Genomic DNA, 15161 nt, shown 5'->3' on the forward strand with positions numbered 1-15161 from the left:
AATCTGCAGGATTGCCACGATGATATTCGGCATATCCTTGATGCCCAAGGCCATTCTGTCCTCCAGGTTGACTCGTTTACTCGTCCCCCTCGTGGTCGTCGCCGTCAACCCCTTCGCGTTGTGAAGATCACCTTTGATGGTAGGACCCTTCCATCCTCTGTCATTCTTGCTGGTGCTAGGTGCTCTGTCCAGGAGTATATTCCTTCTCCTCGACTTTGTAATAAGTGCTGGAGGTTTGGGCATGGTGCCCTCCGCTGCTCTGGGACTGTCTCTCTCTGTCCTTTGTGTGGGAGTGAAGGTCACTCTAAGTCGGAGTGCACTTCTCCCCAAGCTCGCTGCCTCAACTGCGGTGAGGCCCATCCTACGTTCTCCCGTGCCTGTGTCCATTACAAGCTTGAGGCGGCCGTCCTTAACCTGAAGTACCGGGAGCGTTTGTCTTTTCCTGAGGCGAGGCGCCAGGTTCGCCGGCTCCCGCCTTATACTAACATCTCTTATGCTCGCGTGTTGCGCTCTTCCTCTCCTCGTCCTTCCCCCCTTCCTCAGACTCTCAACCGTTTCCGGGCCTTGGACCCTGATACGCCCACTGCCCCCTCCTCTGTTCCTTTGAGTTCTTTCCCGAGGGGTCCCCCTCCTGGTCCTCTGTCTGGGGTTCCCCTTCTTTCAACCCGGTCTGTCATGTCTCCTGTGTCTTCTTCCTCGTCCCCCTCCGATCCTCCTTCCCATCCTCTTCCTCCATCTATCGGCTCTCCCCGCCGCCTGTCGGTTCAGGCGGATGTCCATCGCTCTCCTAACGGCCGTCGTGTGTGCTCTCGTTCGGCTTCTCCTGTTGAGACACTGGAATCCGTTGCCCGGTACGTTGTTGCTGGGACACCTGTCTCTTTAAGTCAGAAGCGTAAGCCTGGCTCCTCTCCTTCCTCTCCCCAGGCGGGTAAGAAGGCTTCGCTTTCTTCCTTAGCTCCTACTTCTAGCTCTGTTGCTCCTTCCCCTCCCGTTTCAGTGGTTGCGCCCCCTGTTCCTGCTATGGAGGTTTCTTTGGCCCCTGCTTCCCTTTCGGTTGCTGCTCTTGCTGGGGTGCGCTCCCCTCTTTCTACTCCCCCTCTTCCTACTGCTGTCCTTGACTGCTCCTCTCCGTTGTCTCCTCCTCTTCCTCCTCCTCCTCCGGACCCCGCCCGCCCACCTCTGATCTGTTCTCCCGTTTCCTTCCCTCCGTCTTTGCTCAGTTTACCCATGCCCCCTAACCCTGACTTTGCTGACCCTGATCCCGACCCTGATATTCTTTAATGTGCTCTGTTGCTCTTTCACCTTTGTTTCTTCCTTGTTCTCTGTTTTTGTCCTTTCTCTTCTCGTCGTTGTCCATTCTTCAATGGAACGTTCGAGGTTATTATGCCAATTTCCTCGAACTCCAACTTCTGATTTCGCGGTTTTCGCCCCTTTGTGTCTGTCTCCAGGAGCCAATGCTTGGTGCTCGTCCTGGTCGTTTTCGTGGCTATTCCTTTCTCTCCCCCCCCCAGCCATTGCTGGGGCTTCTAATTCTTCTGCTCTCTTGATTCGTGCAGATGTTCCCTTTGTTCCTTTACTTTTTCCTTCGCCTCTCCATTGTTCTGCTGCTCGTATCTTTGTGGGGAAATGGTACACAGTTTGTTCCATTTATCTCCCCTCGAGTGTCCCGCTCTCTCTTCCTGATTTGAAACACCTCCTAGACTCCTTGCCGGACGGAGCCTGTGCTCCTGCTGGGTGACTTCAATTGTCGTCATTCTCTTTGGGGTGACGTTCTGACGAATACCCGGGGTCGCCTCCTTGAGCCGTTTCTCCTATCTTCTTCCCTGTCTCTTCTGAATTCTGGTGAGCCCACTCATTTGGACTCTCGGACTCGCACCCTTTCTTGTCTTGATCTTTCTCTCTGCTCTTCTTCTCTTTACTTAGATTTCACGTGGCAGGTTCTTGATGACCTCCATGGAAGTGATCATTTCCCCATTCTTGTTTCCTTTTTCTCTTTTCGCCCTTCCCTCTCTTTCCCTAGGTGGCAGTTTGCTAAGGCAGACTGGACCCTATTTACCCTCAGTGCTGCTCTCTCTGACCTCTCCCTTCTGCCTCTCTCTCGCGCTCTCCTCCTTTTTCATGACACTGTCTTCAACGCTGCCCTCCGCTCTATTCCTCGCTCTTCCTCTCGGGGTCCACGGAAGTGCGTTCCCTGGTGGAATGCGAACTGTGCTCGGGCAGTCCGCTGTAAGCGTGCAGCCTGGAAGAGGCACCGCCGTAGGCAGACGACCGATTCTTTTCTTTTCTTTCGGAAAGCGAGTGCGGTGGCCCGTAGGGCCATCTGTACGGCTAAACGTGAATGTTGGGCATCTTATGTCTCAACAATTACGTCCGAAACCCCTCTGGCCCAGATCTGGAAGCGTATCCGCAAGATAGCGGGTAAGTTCGTTCCCGATGTTTCACCGGTCCTTCACCTCCATGATACTCTTGTGGCGGACCCGTTGCAGGTCGCTTCCGAACTGGGTTCCCACTTTTCTTCTGTTAGCTCTGGTCTTCATCTTCCCCAATCTTTCCTTCTTCGTAAACCTGTCCTTGAGTCTCGTCCTTTAGATTTCTGCACTCATCTTCAGCTTCCCTATAATGATCCCTTCTCTCTCTCTGAACTTCGTTCTGCCCTGGCCCTCTGCGGTTCTACGGCGGCGGGCTCCGATGGTATTCATTATGAGATGCTTCGCCATCTCCCTCCGAGCACGTCTCAGTATTTACTGAGTCTGTATAATCGGATCTGGGAGTCGTCGTCAGTCCCTGAGGACTGGCTCGATGCCGTTGTCCTCCCTGTTCGCAAACCGGGGTCTCTGGGTACTTCCCCTAAGGACTTTCGCCCTATTGCTCTCACGAGTTGTGTCTGCAAACTCTTTGAACGTATGGTTAACGTTCGTCTGATGTGGTTCCTGGAACACCATCACCTCCTCTCCCCTTCTCAATTTGGTTTCCGCAAGTGCCGCAGCACGACAGATGTCCTGGTGAACTTGGAGGTCTATATTCGTACTGCTTTTGCTGCGAAGACCTCCGTTGTTGCCGTCCTTTTTGACCTGGAAAAGGCTTACGACACCACTTGGCGTTATCATATCCTATCTCAACTTCATTCTTTTGGCCTTCGTGGTCATCTCCCTCTCTTTCTCCGCAGCTTCCTCTCTCGTCGTTCCTTTCGGGTGCGCCTTGGTACTGCTCTCTCTCCCTCTTTTCAGCAATACGAAGGTGTGCCCCAGGGTAGTGTTCTGAGCACTACTCTTTTTCTGGTTTCCCTCAATGGTCTTCTTTCCTCTCTTCCTTCTGGTGTCTTCTCCGCTCTCTATGTCGATGATCTTACCCTTTGTTGTCAGGGTGATGATTCGCCTCTCCTTCAACGCCGGCTTCAACTTGCAATTGGTGCCGTGTCGTCTTGGGCCACTGATCATGGCTTCAAGTTCTCTACTTCTAAGACTTGTGCCATGACATTTACGCGGAAACGGGTTGTTCTTCGTCCCTCTTTGTCACTTTATGGTCATCCCCTTGAATACAAAGATTCCACGAAGCTTTTGGGGTTATTCCTTGACACTCGTTTGTCTTGGTCTCCCCATATCTCTTACCTCCGTGTTGAGTGCTCTAAGGCCCTTACCCTCCTTCGGGTCTTGTCCCATACTTCTTGGGGGGCAGATAGGCGCACTCTCCTTGCTTTACATTCCTCTCTCGTCCTGTCTAAGCTCGATTATGGTTGCCCTGCTTACTCGTCTGCTTCTCCTTCTACTCTTCGCCGTCTTGATGCTTTGCACCATACTGGGTTGCGCCTCAGTTCTGGTGCCTTTCGTTCGACTCCCGTCCTTAGCTTGTATGTTGACACTGGCTTCCTGTCTCTCCAGGACCGCCGTGATCGCTACTGTCTTCGCTATCTTGCGCGGTCCTTGCAACATCCTTCCTCTCGCCTCTGTCGTGCTTTAACTTTTACCCCTCCTGCGGTTCCTGTTCCTCTTCCCCACCTCCCTCTTTCTGTCCGGTTATCTCGCCTGCAGGATTCTCTTTCCGTTCGTATTTCTGATGTTTCTCCTCGTGTTGTTCCTTCTTTGCCCCCGTGGAGGGTCCCTCTTCCGCGGTTTTGTACATCCTTGACCCGTATCACTAAAGCTTTTACCCCTCCTACGGTTCTAAAACGCCTTTTCCTCGAGCACTTTTCTTCTCACTCCCGCTCCGTTTCTGTCTTCACCGATGGGTCTAAGTCAGCGGACGGTGTTGGCTACTCTGTTGTTTTTCCTGATCGCACTTATATGTGTCGCTTGCCTCCGGAGACTAGCATCTTTACAGCGGAACTTTATGCTATTCTCTATGCTCTTCGTCTCCTACTTTCTCGTTGTCAGTCTTCCTTTGTAGTTGTTGTTGACTCTCGTAGTGCCCTCATGGCTCTCGGGTCCTTTAATCCAGTTCATCCAGTGGTTGTCGAGATCCAGCATTGGCTGTTTCTCGTTCACAGTAAATTTAAGTCGGTTGAGTTTTGTTGGGTTCCCAGCCATATTGGTGTGTCTTTAAATGAGCGTGCGGATGCTGCCGCCAAGGAAGCTGTCCGCTCTTGTCCCATCTCTCGTAAGGGCATTCCGTATTTCGACTTTTACCCAGTTATCCATTCCTCAGTCCTTGCCCGTTGGCAGGCTTCTTGGTTGTCTGTTACTGGTAACAAGCTACGTACTCTTAAATGTTGTGTTTCCTCGTGGCAGTCCTCCTTCCACCGTAACCGGCAGTGGGAAACAGCTCTGGCGAGGTTGCGTATTGGCCATACTCGCTTAACCCATGGTCACTTGATGGAGCGCCGCCCTGCTCCTTATTGTCCTAGTTGCATTGTCCCTCTTACGGTCGTGCATGTCCTTCTTGAATGTCCTGACTTCCAGGACGAGCGTATGTCTTGCTTTCCGACCGCCCCTCGCGGTCACCTGTCCCTCGATAGAATTCTTGGTGACTCGGATACTTTTGATATCGTTCGCCTTATGCGTTTTTGTTCTCGTATTGGCATCCTTGGTGATATTTAGCGCCCTCTGATTATTTTGCGTCTTTGATGGTGCTGCATAGCCTTCCCGGTTTGGTGCCTTCTTTTGATAATTACTTACTTACTTACTTTCAAAGACATCAGTTACGAATCATCCTCGGGATCTCCGGAATTCCTCGTAGAACACTGGGAGATGAATAACACGGGTAAAGTAACAGCTCGTGGAATTCCTCACACGCGAGCTGTAAATTAAGGGATATTACGTAGCAATGTACTAGGCTACTAAATATCTGTATTCAAGAAATTGGGAATAAAATTAATTTAGAATACTAACATGTGGTTATTTTATGTCGCTCGACGTGACGAGAAGCTGCCCTGCTATATACAATCTCTAATGATGCATCAAAAAGGAGTTATATAAGTACTTAGCTAATAGGGTACTGTATAAGTTGAAGCTTGCCGAAACTCGCGTCCCAGGCTCTAGCGTCACAATGGCGAACACGTGGGGGCTAGCTTGGCTTGGATGTCGACGTGTTTATTTGGCCGGTCACGATGGATCACGTAGAACAAATTAACTATTTCCGGGCTGAATGTCAGGTTAAATCTCGCTGACAATTCACCTCAACGTATCCTAGACTCTGACACCAAACGAGTTGCTCAATTCCACAACAAGTCTTCACGCCGCACACTGGCGACTTCTCCTCAAGCTGGCGTCCACCACAACAATGGTTTCTCCCTCTCCACGGCGTCTCACATTCGCTACAAAAATTATTTATCACGAATAATATTATTTCGCGCAGTTGTGGCTAAAATGCTTTGATAAAGACTGGGTTGTAATTCTAGGGAGCTAAATATTATTATTTTCTCGTCTTACGATGGTAAACGAGAAATGGATATGATTTTAGTTTTCTCGATGGCATTCACGCGTGACGGTAAATTTATTACCTAATAACAATTATAACTAAAAACTCTCGATTTGGCATTATTTGGGAGTTATGTTATCGGTAAATAATTATCACACGGAATACTGATGTTTTTAGAGAATCACACTCAATTCTCTAACACACTGGATATAAATGTGTTTAGCTTGGTAGAATCTGACGCAATACTGGCGTTTGGTTACGTAAGAATTCCAGCATTATTCTACAGATACAATTATTAGTTCAAATAAACTCTACTGTTAGTTAATTTTAGTTACTACAGTAATTAGTAGATTTTAGTAATAATTAATAATAATACAACAGTATTGAATTAGTGTTGGAAATTTCCAACACACCACAACCCAGATCTCTTTTGCTGAAATGCTTAAAAAGAGCCGTGAAGCTAGGTCTGCAGTTAAGGAAGTCGCCATGGAAGTGGCCTCCTCCCAGGAAGCAGCTAGATGTACTAGCCGGCTGATAGAGAGAAAAAGAGCAGTAGTAGTAGCAGGCATTAAAGAGCAAACAGGGACCAGACCAAAGGAGCGGAGAGACAAGGACAAAAACATGGTTAAAGAGATCCTAAAAGAGGTAAGGATGGAGGGAGCTGAACAAAATGTTGAAAAGGTTTTCAGGCTTGGAAAGTACAACAAGGACAGAGACCGAATGATAAAGGTGGTATTCATGAGCGAAATCGCGAAAGAGGAACTGTTAGAAAGGAAGAGCTGTCTAGCATATGTAGAGATGTTCAAAAGAGTATTCCTGCAGAGGGATATGACAAGGGAAGAGAGAAAGCAGGCAGCAGACGCGAGGAAGGAGCGCAGGGAGAGCGAAAGGAATTGGGGAGCCACAACCCTGATCCCTACAATCTCAGAGGGGAATGGGGAACCCTCCTCAAACAGTGCAACAGCCACAGGGATTGGGGCACCAACCCCACATTTTACCCAACAGACACCCAACCTGCCCCATCCCCTGTCAGCCCCCACTAAGTACCCACCTAGGGCACCCTCCCCCCACCCACCCCCTCCTCCCACTTACCCCCCTCCTCCCACTCATCCCCCTCCTCCCACTCACCCCTCTCCCCAGGACCTCCCTTCTCCCACATCCCACAAGCCCTCCCCCTCTTCCACATGCCTTCCCGTCTCTCCCACCCCTAAGCCCTCCCTTCTCCCCCGCCCCCCACTCTCCCCTACCCCACCTAAGTCTTCCCCTCTCCCTCACTCCCCTAAACCCTCCCCTCTTCCTCACCCACCTCAGCCCTCCTTTTTCCCCCACGCCCCCCAAGCCCTCCACCCTTTTCTCCCCCCCCAAGCCCCCCCATCTCCCCTATCCCCCACAGCCTCTCCTCCCCCCATGCTTCCCCAACCCTCCCTCTCTCGCCCCCCAACCCTCCCCCTCTCCCCCCACCCCTCCCCCTCTCCCCCCCAACCCTCTCACTCTTCCCCACTACCCTCCCCCTCTTACCCACCCCCCTTACTCTCACCCTCTCCCCCACCACCCCCCTCTCCCCCACCCCCCCCACCCCCCCAAGCCCTCCCTCCTCCACCAGTCTCCCCGTGCCAGGCCCCCCCAGCTCCCACTCACCCCAGATCCCAAAGGTCCCCCCCAGAGAAGAAGCAGAAGAGAGTCAGTTTCAGGGTGATGTACTCGAACATAGATGGGATCACAAGCAAGACAAGTGAACTAAGGGAAAGAGCACAGGAAGTTAACCCAGATGTGATCGGACTCACTGAAACAAAACTCTCTGGAATCATAACGAATGCCGTGTTTCCCCAGGAGTACACAGTAATAAGGAAAGAGAGGGAAGGTAGGGGAGGAGGCGGAGTGGCCCTACTCATGAGAAAGGAATGGAGTTTTAAGGAGATGGCAATCCCGGGCTGTGAGGAGTTCAGAGACTACATAGCAGGTTCCATAACAATGGGAGGACCTAGAATAGTAGTAGCAGTAATATACAACCCTCCACCAAATGACAGAAGACCCAGTCAAGAGTATGAAAACAACAACATGGCAGTTAACACTATAATTGAGAGGGCAGCCTCTGCTGCCTGTAGAAATAGATCCCACCTGCTCATCATGAGCGACTTCAATCACGGAAGGATTGACTGGGAGAACAAGGAACCGCATGGAGGCGAGGATACGTGGAGAGCCAAACTATTGGAGGTGGTGACAAGAAACTTTTAACCCAGCATGTCGGAGAACCCACAAGGATGAGAGGCAATGGCGAACCAGTGAGACTCGACCTAGTCTTCACTCTGAACGACTCCGACATAAGAAAAATCGGTTTTGAGGACCCAGTAGGAATGAGCGACCACAGTGTACTGGTGTTTGAGTACTTGATTGATGAAGGGTTATTGAACTCGAGGAGGGATACCGAAACCAAAAGGTTAGCATACCGAAAGGGAAACTATGAGGGGATAAGAAAATTCCTAACAGATATAGCATGGGAAACAGAGCTCAGGGGAAAGACGGCCCAAGATATGAGGGATTACATCACACAGAAGTGCAAGGACGCAGCAAACAAGTTTGTCCCAGTCCAAAAGGAAAACAGAGAAATGGAAATGAGAAACCCATGGTTTAATCAGAGATGTGGGCTAGCTAAGCAGCAAAGTAAAAGGGCATGGAGAAACTATAGGAATAACAGGACACTGGAGAGCAGAGAAAGATACCAGAATGCCAGGAATGAATATGTCAGGATGAGAAGAGAGGCAGAAAGACAATACGAAAATGACATCGCAAGCAAGGCAAAGACTCAGCCTAAATTGTTGCATAGCCACATCAGGAGAAAAACAACAGTAAAGGAACAGGTTATGAAATTAAGGATAGGGGCGGAAGGATTCACTACAAATGACAAGGAAGTGTGTGAGGAATTTAATAATAAGAAATTCCAGGAGGTCTTCACCTTAGAGCAAGGAAAAATTCCAGAGGTAAGTGTGGGAATAGCTAACCAGGAACAACTGGAAGAGTTTGAGATTACCAGCGGGGAAGTAAGGAAGTGTTTACTAGAGTTGGATGTGACAAAGGCTATAGGCCCAGATGGAATCTTCCCTTGGGTTCTAAAGGAAGGAGCAGGAGAACTGTGCCTACCACTCTCCATAGTGTATAACAAATCACTGATAACAGGGGAACTGCCAGATATTTGGAAAGCAGCTAACGGAGTCCTGATATACAAGAAAGGGGATAGACAGGAGGCACTGAACTACAGGCCTGTGTCCCTAACCTGCATACCATGCAAGCTGATGGAGAAGATTGTGCGAAAAAACCTAGTGGAGCATCTGGAGCGAAGGAACTTTGTAACATAGCATCAACATGGTTTCAGGGATGGCAGGTCCTGCCTCACAGGGTTACTTGAATTCTACGACCAGGCAACAAAAATAAGGCAAGAAAGAGAAGGGTTGGCAGACTGCATATTTTTGGAATGTCAGAAAGCCTTTGATACAGTGCCACACAAGAGGCTAGTGCGAAAGTTGGAGACGCAGGCTGGAGTGAAAGGGAAGGTACTCCGGTGGATAGAGGAGTACCTATGCAACAGGAGACAACGAGTCTGTGTGAGGGGTGAGGTCTCAGAGTATCGAGACGTTACGAGTGGAGTCCCGCAGGGGTCAGTCCTTGGACCTATACTGTTTCTGGTATATGTAAATGATCTCCCAGAGGGTATAGATTCGTTCCTCTCAATGTTTGCCGACGATGCAAAAATTATGAAGGGGATTGAAACAGAGGATGATAGTAGGAGGCTACAAGATGACCTAGATAGACTGAGTGAATGGTCCAACAAATGGCTGTTGAAGTTCAACCCGAGTAAATGCAAAGTAATGAAATTAGGCAGTGGAAACAGGAGGCCAGACACAGGATACAGAATAGGAGATGAAGTACTTAATGAAACAGACAGAGAGAAAGATCTAGGAGTTGATATCACACCAAACCTGTCTCCTGAAGCCCACATAAAGAGAATAACGTCTGCGGCATATGCGAGGCTGGCTAACATCAGAACGGCGTTCAGGAACCTGTGTAAGGAATCATTCAGAATCTTGTACACCACATATGTAAGACCAATCCTGGAGTATGCGGCCCCAGCATGGAGCCCGTATCTTGTCAAGCACAAGACGAAGCTGGAAAAAGTCCAAAGGTATGCTACTAGACTAGTCCCAGAACTCAGAGGCATGAGCTATGAGGAAAGGCTGCGGGAAATGCACCTTACGACACTGGAAGACAGAAGAGTAAGGGGGGACATGATCACAACCTACAAAATCCTCAGAGGAATCGACCGGGTAAACAAGGATAAACTATTCAACACTGGTGGGACGCGAACAAGGGGACACAGGTGGAAACTGAGTACCCACATGAGCCACAGAGACGTTAGAAGGAACTTTTTCAGTGTCAGAGTAGTTAACGGATTGAATGCATTAGGCAGTGATGTGGTGGAGGCTGACTCCATACACAGTTTCAAATGAACATATGATAGAGCCTAGTAGGCTCAGGAATCTGTACATCAGTTGATTGACAGTTGAGAGGCGGGACCAAAGAGCCAAAGCTCAACCCCAGCAAGCACAAATAGGTGAGTATAAATAGGTGAGTACACACACACGCACACACACACACACACACACACACACACACACACACACACACACACACACACACACACACACACACACACACACACACACACACACACACACACACACACACACACACACACACGATCCTCGTGACGCCAAATAATTAGTGACCATTAAAAGGTAGGCACCTTTATACTGCCAGGTGAGCCTAGTGCCTCTGTGCTTGCTGCCAGGTGAGCCTAGTGCCTCTGTGCTTGCTTCCAGGTGAGCCTAGTGCCTCTGTGCTTGCTTCCAGGTGAGCCTAGTGCCTCTGTGCTTGCTTCCAGGTGAGCCTAGTGCCTCTGTGCTTGCTGCCAGGTGAGCCTAGTGCCTCTGTGCTTGCTTCCAGGTGAGCCTAGTGCCTCTGTGCTTGCTTCCAGGTGAGCCTAGTGCCTCTGTGCTTGCTTCCAGGTGAGCCTAGTGCCTCTGTGCTTGCTGCCAGGTGAGCCTAGTGCCTCTGTGCTTGCTGCCAGGTGACCCTAGTGCCTCTGTGCTTGCTTCCAGGTGAGCCTAGTGCCTCTGTGCTTGCTTCCAGGTGAGCCTAGTGCCTCTGTGCTTGCTTCCAGGTGAGCCTAGTGCCTCTGTGCTTGCTTCCAGGTGAGCCTAGTGCCTCTGTGCTTGCTTCCAGGTGAGCCTAGTGCCTCTGTGCTTGCTTCCAGGTGAGCCTAGTGCCTCTGTGCTTGCTGCCACTGTGAGCCTAGTGCCTCTGTGCTTGCTGCCACTGTGAGCCTAGTGCCTCTGTGCTTGCTGCCACTGTGAGCCTAGTGCCTCTGAGCTTGCTGCCACTGTGAGCCCAGTGCCTCTGAGCTTGCTGCCACTGTGAGCCCAGTGCCTCTGAGCTTGCTGCCACTGTGAGCCCAGTGCCTCTGAGCTTGCTGCCACTGTGAGCCCAGTGCCTCTGAGCTTGCTGCCACTGTGAGCCCAGTGCCTCTGTGCTTGCTGCCACTGTGAGCCCAGTGCCTCTGTGCTTGCTGCCACTGTGAGCCCAGTGCCTCTGTGCTTGCTGCCACTGTGAGCCCAGTGCCTCTGAGCTTGCTGCCACTGTGAGCCCAGTGCCTCTGAGCTTGCTGCCACTGTGAGCCCAGTGCCTCTGAGCTTGCTGCCACTGTGAGCCCAGTGCCTCTGTGCTTGCTGCCACTGTGAGCCCAGTGCCTCTGTGCTTGCTGCCACTGTGAGCCCAGTGCCTCTGTGCTTGCTGCCACTGTGAGCCTAGTGCCTCTGAGCTTGCTGCCACTGTGAGCCCAGTGCCTCTGAGCTTGCTGCCACTGTGAGCCCAGTGCCTCTGTGCTTGCTGCCACTGTGAGCCCAGTGCCTCTGAGCTTGCTGCCACTGTGAGCCCAGTGACTCTGTGCTTGCTGCCACTGTGAGCCCAGTGCCTCTGTGCTTGCTGCCACTGTGAGCCCAGTGCCTCTGTGCTTGCTGCCACTGTGAGCCTAGTGCCTATGAGCTTGCTGCCACTGCGAGCCCAGTGCCTCTGAGCTTGCTGCCACTGTGAGCTCAGTGCCTCTGTGCTTGCTGCCAATGTGAGCCCAGTGCCTCTGAGCTTGCTGCCACTGTGAGCCCAGTGACTCTGTGCTTGCTGCCACTGTGAGCCCAGTGCCTCTGTGCTTACTGCCACTGTGAGCCCAGTGCCTCTGTGCTTGCTGCCACTGTGAGCTCAGTGCCTCTGAGCTTGCTGCTACTGTGAGCCCAGTGCCTCTGTGCTTGCTGCCACTGTGAGCCCAGTGCCTCTGTGCTTGCTGCCACTGTGAGCCCAGTGCCTCTGTGCTTGCTGCCACTGTGAGCCTAGTGCCTCTGAGCTTGCTGCCACTGTGAGCCCAGTGCCTCTGAGCTTGCTGCCACTGTAAGCCCAGTGCCTCTGTGCTTGCTGCCACTGTGAGCCCAGTGCCTCTGAGCTTGCTGCCACTGTGAGCCCAGTGACTCTGTGCTTGCTGCCACTGTGAGCCCAGTGACTCTGTGCTTGCTGCCACTGTGAGCCCAGTGACTCTGTGCTTGCTGCCACTGTGAGCCCAGTGACTCTGTGCTTGCTGCCACTGTGAGCCTAGTGCCTCTGAGCTTGCTGCCACTGTGAGCCCAGTGCCTCTGAGCTTGCTGCCACTGTGAGCTCAGTGCCTCTGAGCTTGCTGCCACTGTGAGCCCAGTGACTCTGTGCTTGCTGCCACTGTGAGCCCAGTGACTGTGCTTGCTGCCACTGTGAGCTCAGTGCCTCTGAGCTTGCTGCCACTGTGAGCCCAGTGCCTCTGAGCTTGCTGCCACTGTGAGCTCAGTGCCTCTGAGCTTGCTGCCACTGTGAGCTCAGTGACTCTGTGCTTGCTGCCACTGTGAGCCCAGTGACTCTGTGCTTGCTGCCACTGTGAGCCCAGTGACTCTGTGCTTGCTGCCACTGTGAGCTCAGTGCCTCTGAGCTTGCTGCCACTGTGAGCCCAGTGACTCTGTGCTTGCTGCCACTGTGAGCCCAGTGACTCTGTGCTTGCTGCCAGGTGAGCCACAAGGAGAGCACTACCAGAGCTGCCTCTTATAGAGTCTGGAGGTAGACTCTATACACAGTATCATATGTAGATATGATAGAGCTCGAAAAGCTCATGAATCTGTACACCAGTTTACTGACAGTTGAGAGGCGGGAACAAAGAGCCAAAGCTCAACCCCCGCAAGCACAACTAGGTAAATACACACAAGGTGGCACGGGCATGAATAGCCCGTAATAGGGGCCACGAAGGAACGTATTCCGATTGTATACAGAAGGTCGACTATCCATATTCTTTCTCTTCTTCTTCTTCTTCTTCCCCTTTATTTCCCCACACCCTCCCCTCTCCCCTCCCCTCCACCATGCCCCCATTAATTACCTCCCCCCTACCCTTTCCCCTCATTCATCATACACCTGACGAACTCAGAACACCTACAAACACCTGCTATCATGAATAATGACTGGATATAAACGCAGTGGCCTGATGGACCAAAATATTTATTACTCATCCGCCCGTAACTCATCACCCCCGTAACTCATCACCCCTGTGTCTCATCACCCTCGTAACTCATCACCCCTGTGTCTCATCACCCCCGTAACTCATCACCCCTGTGTCTCATCACCCCCGTAACTCATCACCCCTGTGTCTCATCACCCCCGTAACTCATCACTCCTGTGTCTCATCACCCCCGTAACTCATCACGCCCGTAACTCATCACGCCCGTAACTCATCCCCCTCGTACCTCATCCCCTTCGTAATTCATCCTGCAGTAACTCACTCCCTCGTAATTCATCCCCTCGTAACTCATCGCCCTCGTAACTCGTCCCCCCGTAACCCATCCCCCTCGTAAATCATCCCCTTCGTAACTCATCCCCCTCGTAACTAATCTCCCTCGTAACTCGTCCCCTCGTAACTAATCCCCCCCGTAACTCATCTCCCTCGTAACTCATCCCCCTCGTAACTAATCCCCCGTAACTCATCCCCCTCATAACTAATCCCCTGTAACTTATCCCCCTCGTAACTCCTCCCTCTCGTAACTCGTCCCCCTATAACTCATTCCCCCATAACTCATCCCCGCCATAACTCATCCCCCCGTAACTCATTCCCCTCGTAATTCATCCCCCTCGTAACTCATCTCCCCTCAAAACTCATCCTCCCCGCAACTCTTTCCCCTCGTAACTCATCCCCCTCGTAACTCATCTCCCCTCACAACTCATCCTCCCCGTAACTCATCCCCTGTAACTTATCCAGTAGATTAGAATGCGCCTCTGTGTGCCACCTATGTATGGAGATCAGATAAGAAATCAGAAGCGGGGAGCCACATAGTGCCACTCCATATTAGGTCACCCAAGGTGTGAGTGGTAGCAGTCGAAAAAACAGTGAAGATAGGTATCTATTATGTGCCACTATGATCATGTTCATTTACAGTAAAGTAGCTGCCTATGAAGGGTAATCAGATAAGAAAATCAGAGGCGGGGTGCCACTTAGAGCCACCCCATATTAGGTCGCCCAAGGTGTGGGGCAGCAACAATCGTAAAATAGTGAAGATAGGTATCTATTATGTGTCGCCATGTTCATTTATACAGAAAAGTATGACAGTATATTTGTATAATAAACACTCAGGTGAGCGGTAGTTACCCCCCAACCCCCCCCCCCCCTATGGGACAGGTGTAAAAACAGGATCCTCGCAGTAGGGGCGGTCCCCCCTCACCAGCCCTCCTCATACTTGATGACCTTGAGTGTACCGTAAGAGGGACCAGCCTCCCTTAGTTGTTTTTAAGTTGGATATATTTTAAGCCTCTATACTTAAAGAAGGAGAAAAAGAAATAATCCTGATGATTTATAGATTATATTATCAAAGTACATAGGGTTAAACATAGTCGTATTGTAGGTCATCTCCACCCACATAATATTTATTAACAAGACCTCTCCTTCTCGCCCACAAGTCCGTTGTGGGGTCTTCCTCCCCCTCCTCCTCCTCCTCCTGGGACGAAGATGATGACTCATCATCTCCCAGAGAGTGAATGGGATGTAGTGCGCCTCCCTCAGGTGACTGACTGCTGACGTCATAGGGTTCACTCTCGCTGGTGGGGTGTTGTCCTTCCTCTCCTTGTGGTTCAATGACGTCACCACCTTCACTCTCGGTGGACATTCCTTGGACTAAGGTGTTGGGGTGGGGCTCGGATGGTATGTC

The sequence above is a fragment of the Procambarus clarkii genome, chromosome 8 (genome assembly GCF_040958095.1).
Source record: "Procambarus clarkii isolate CNS0578487 chromosome 8, FALCON_Pclarkii_2.0, whole genome shotgun sequence".
NCBI lineage: Eukaryota > Metazoa > Arthropoda > Malacostraca > Decapoda > Cambaridae > Procambarus > Procambarus clarkii.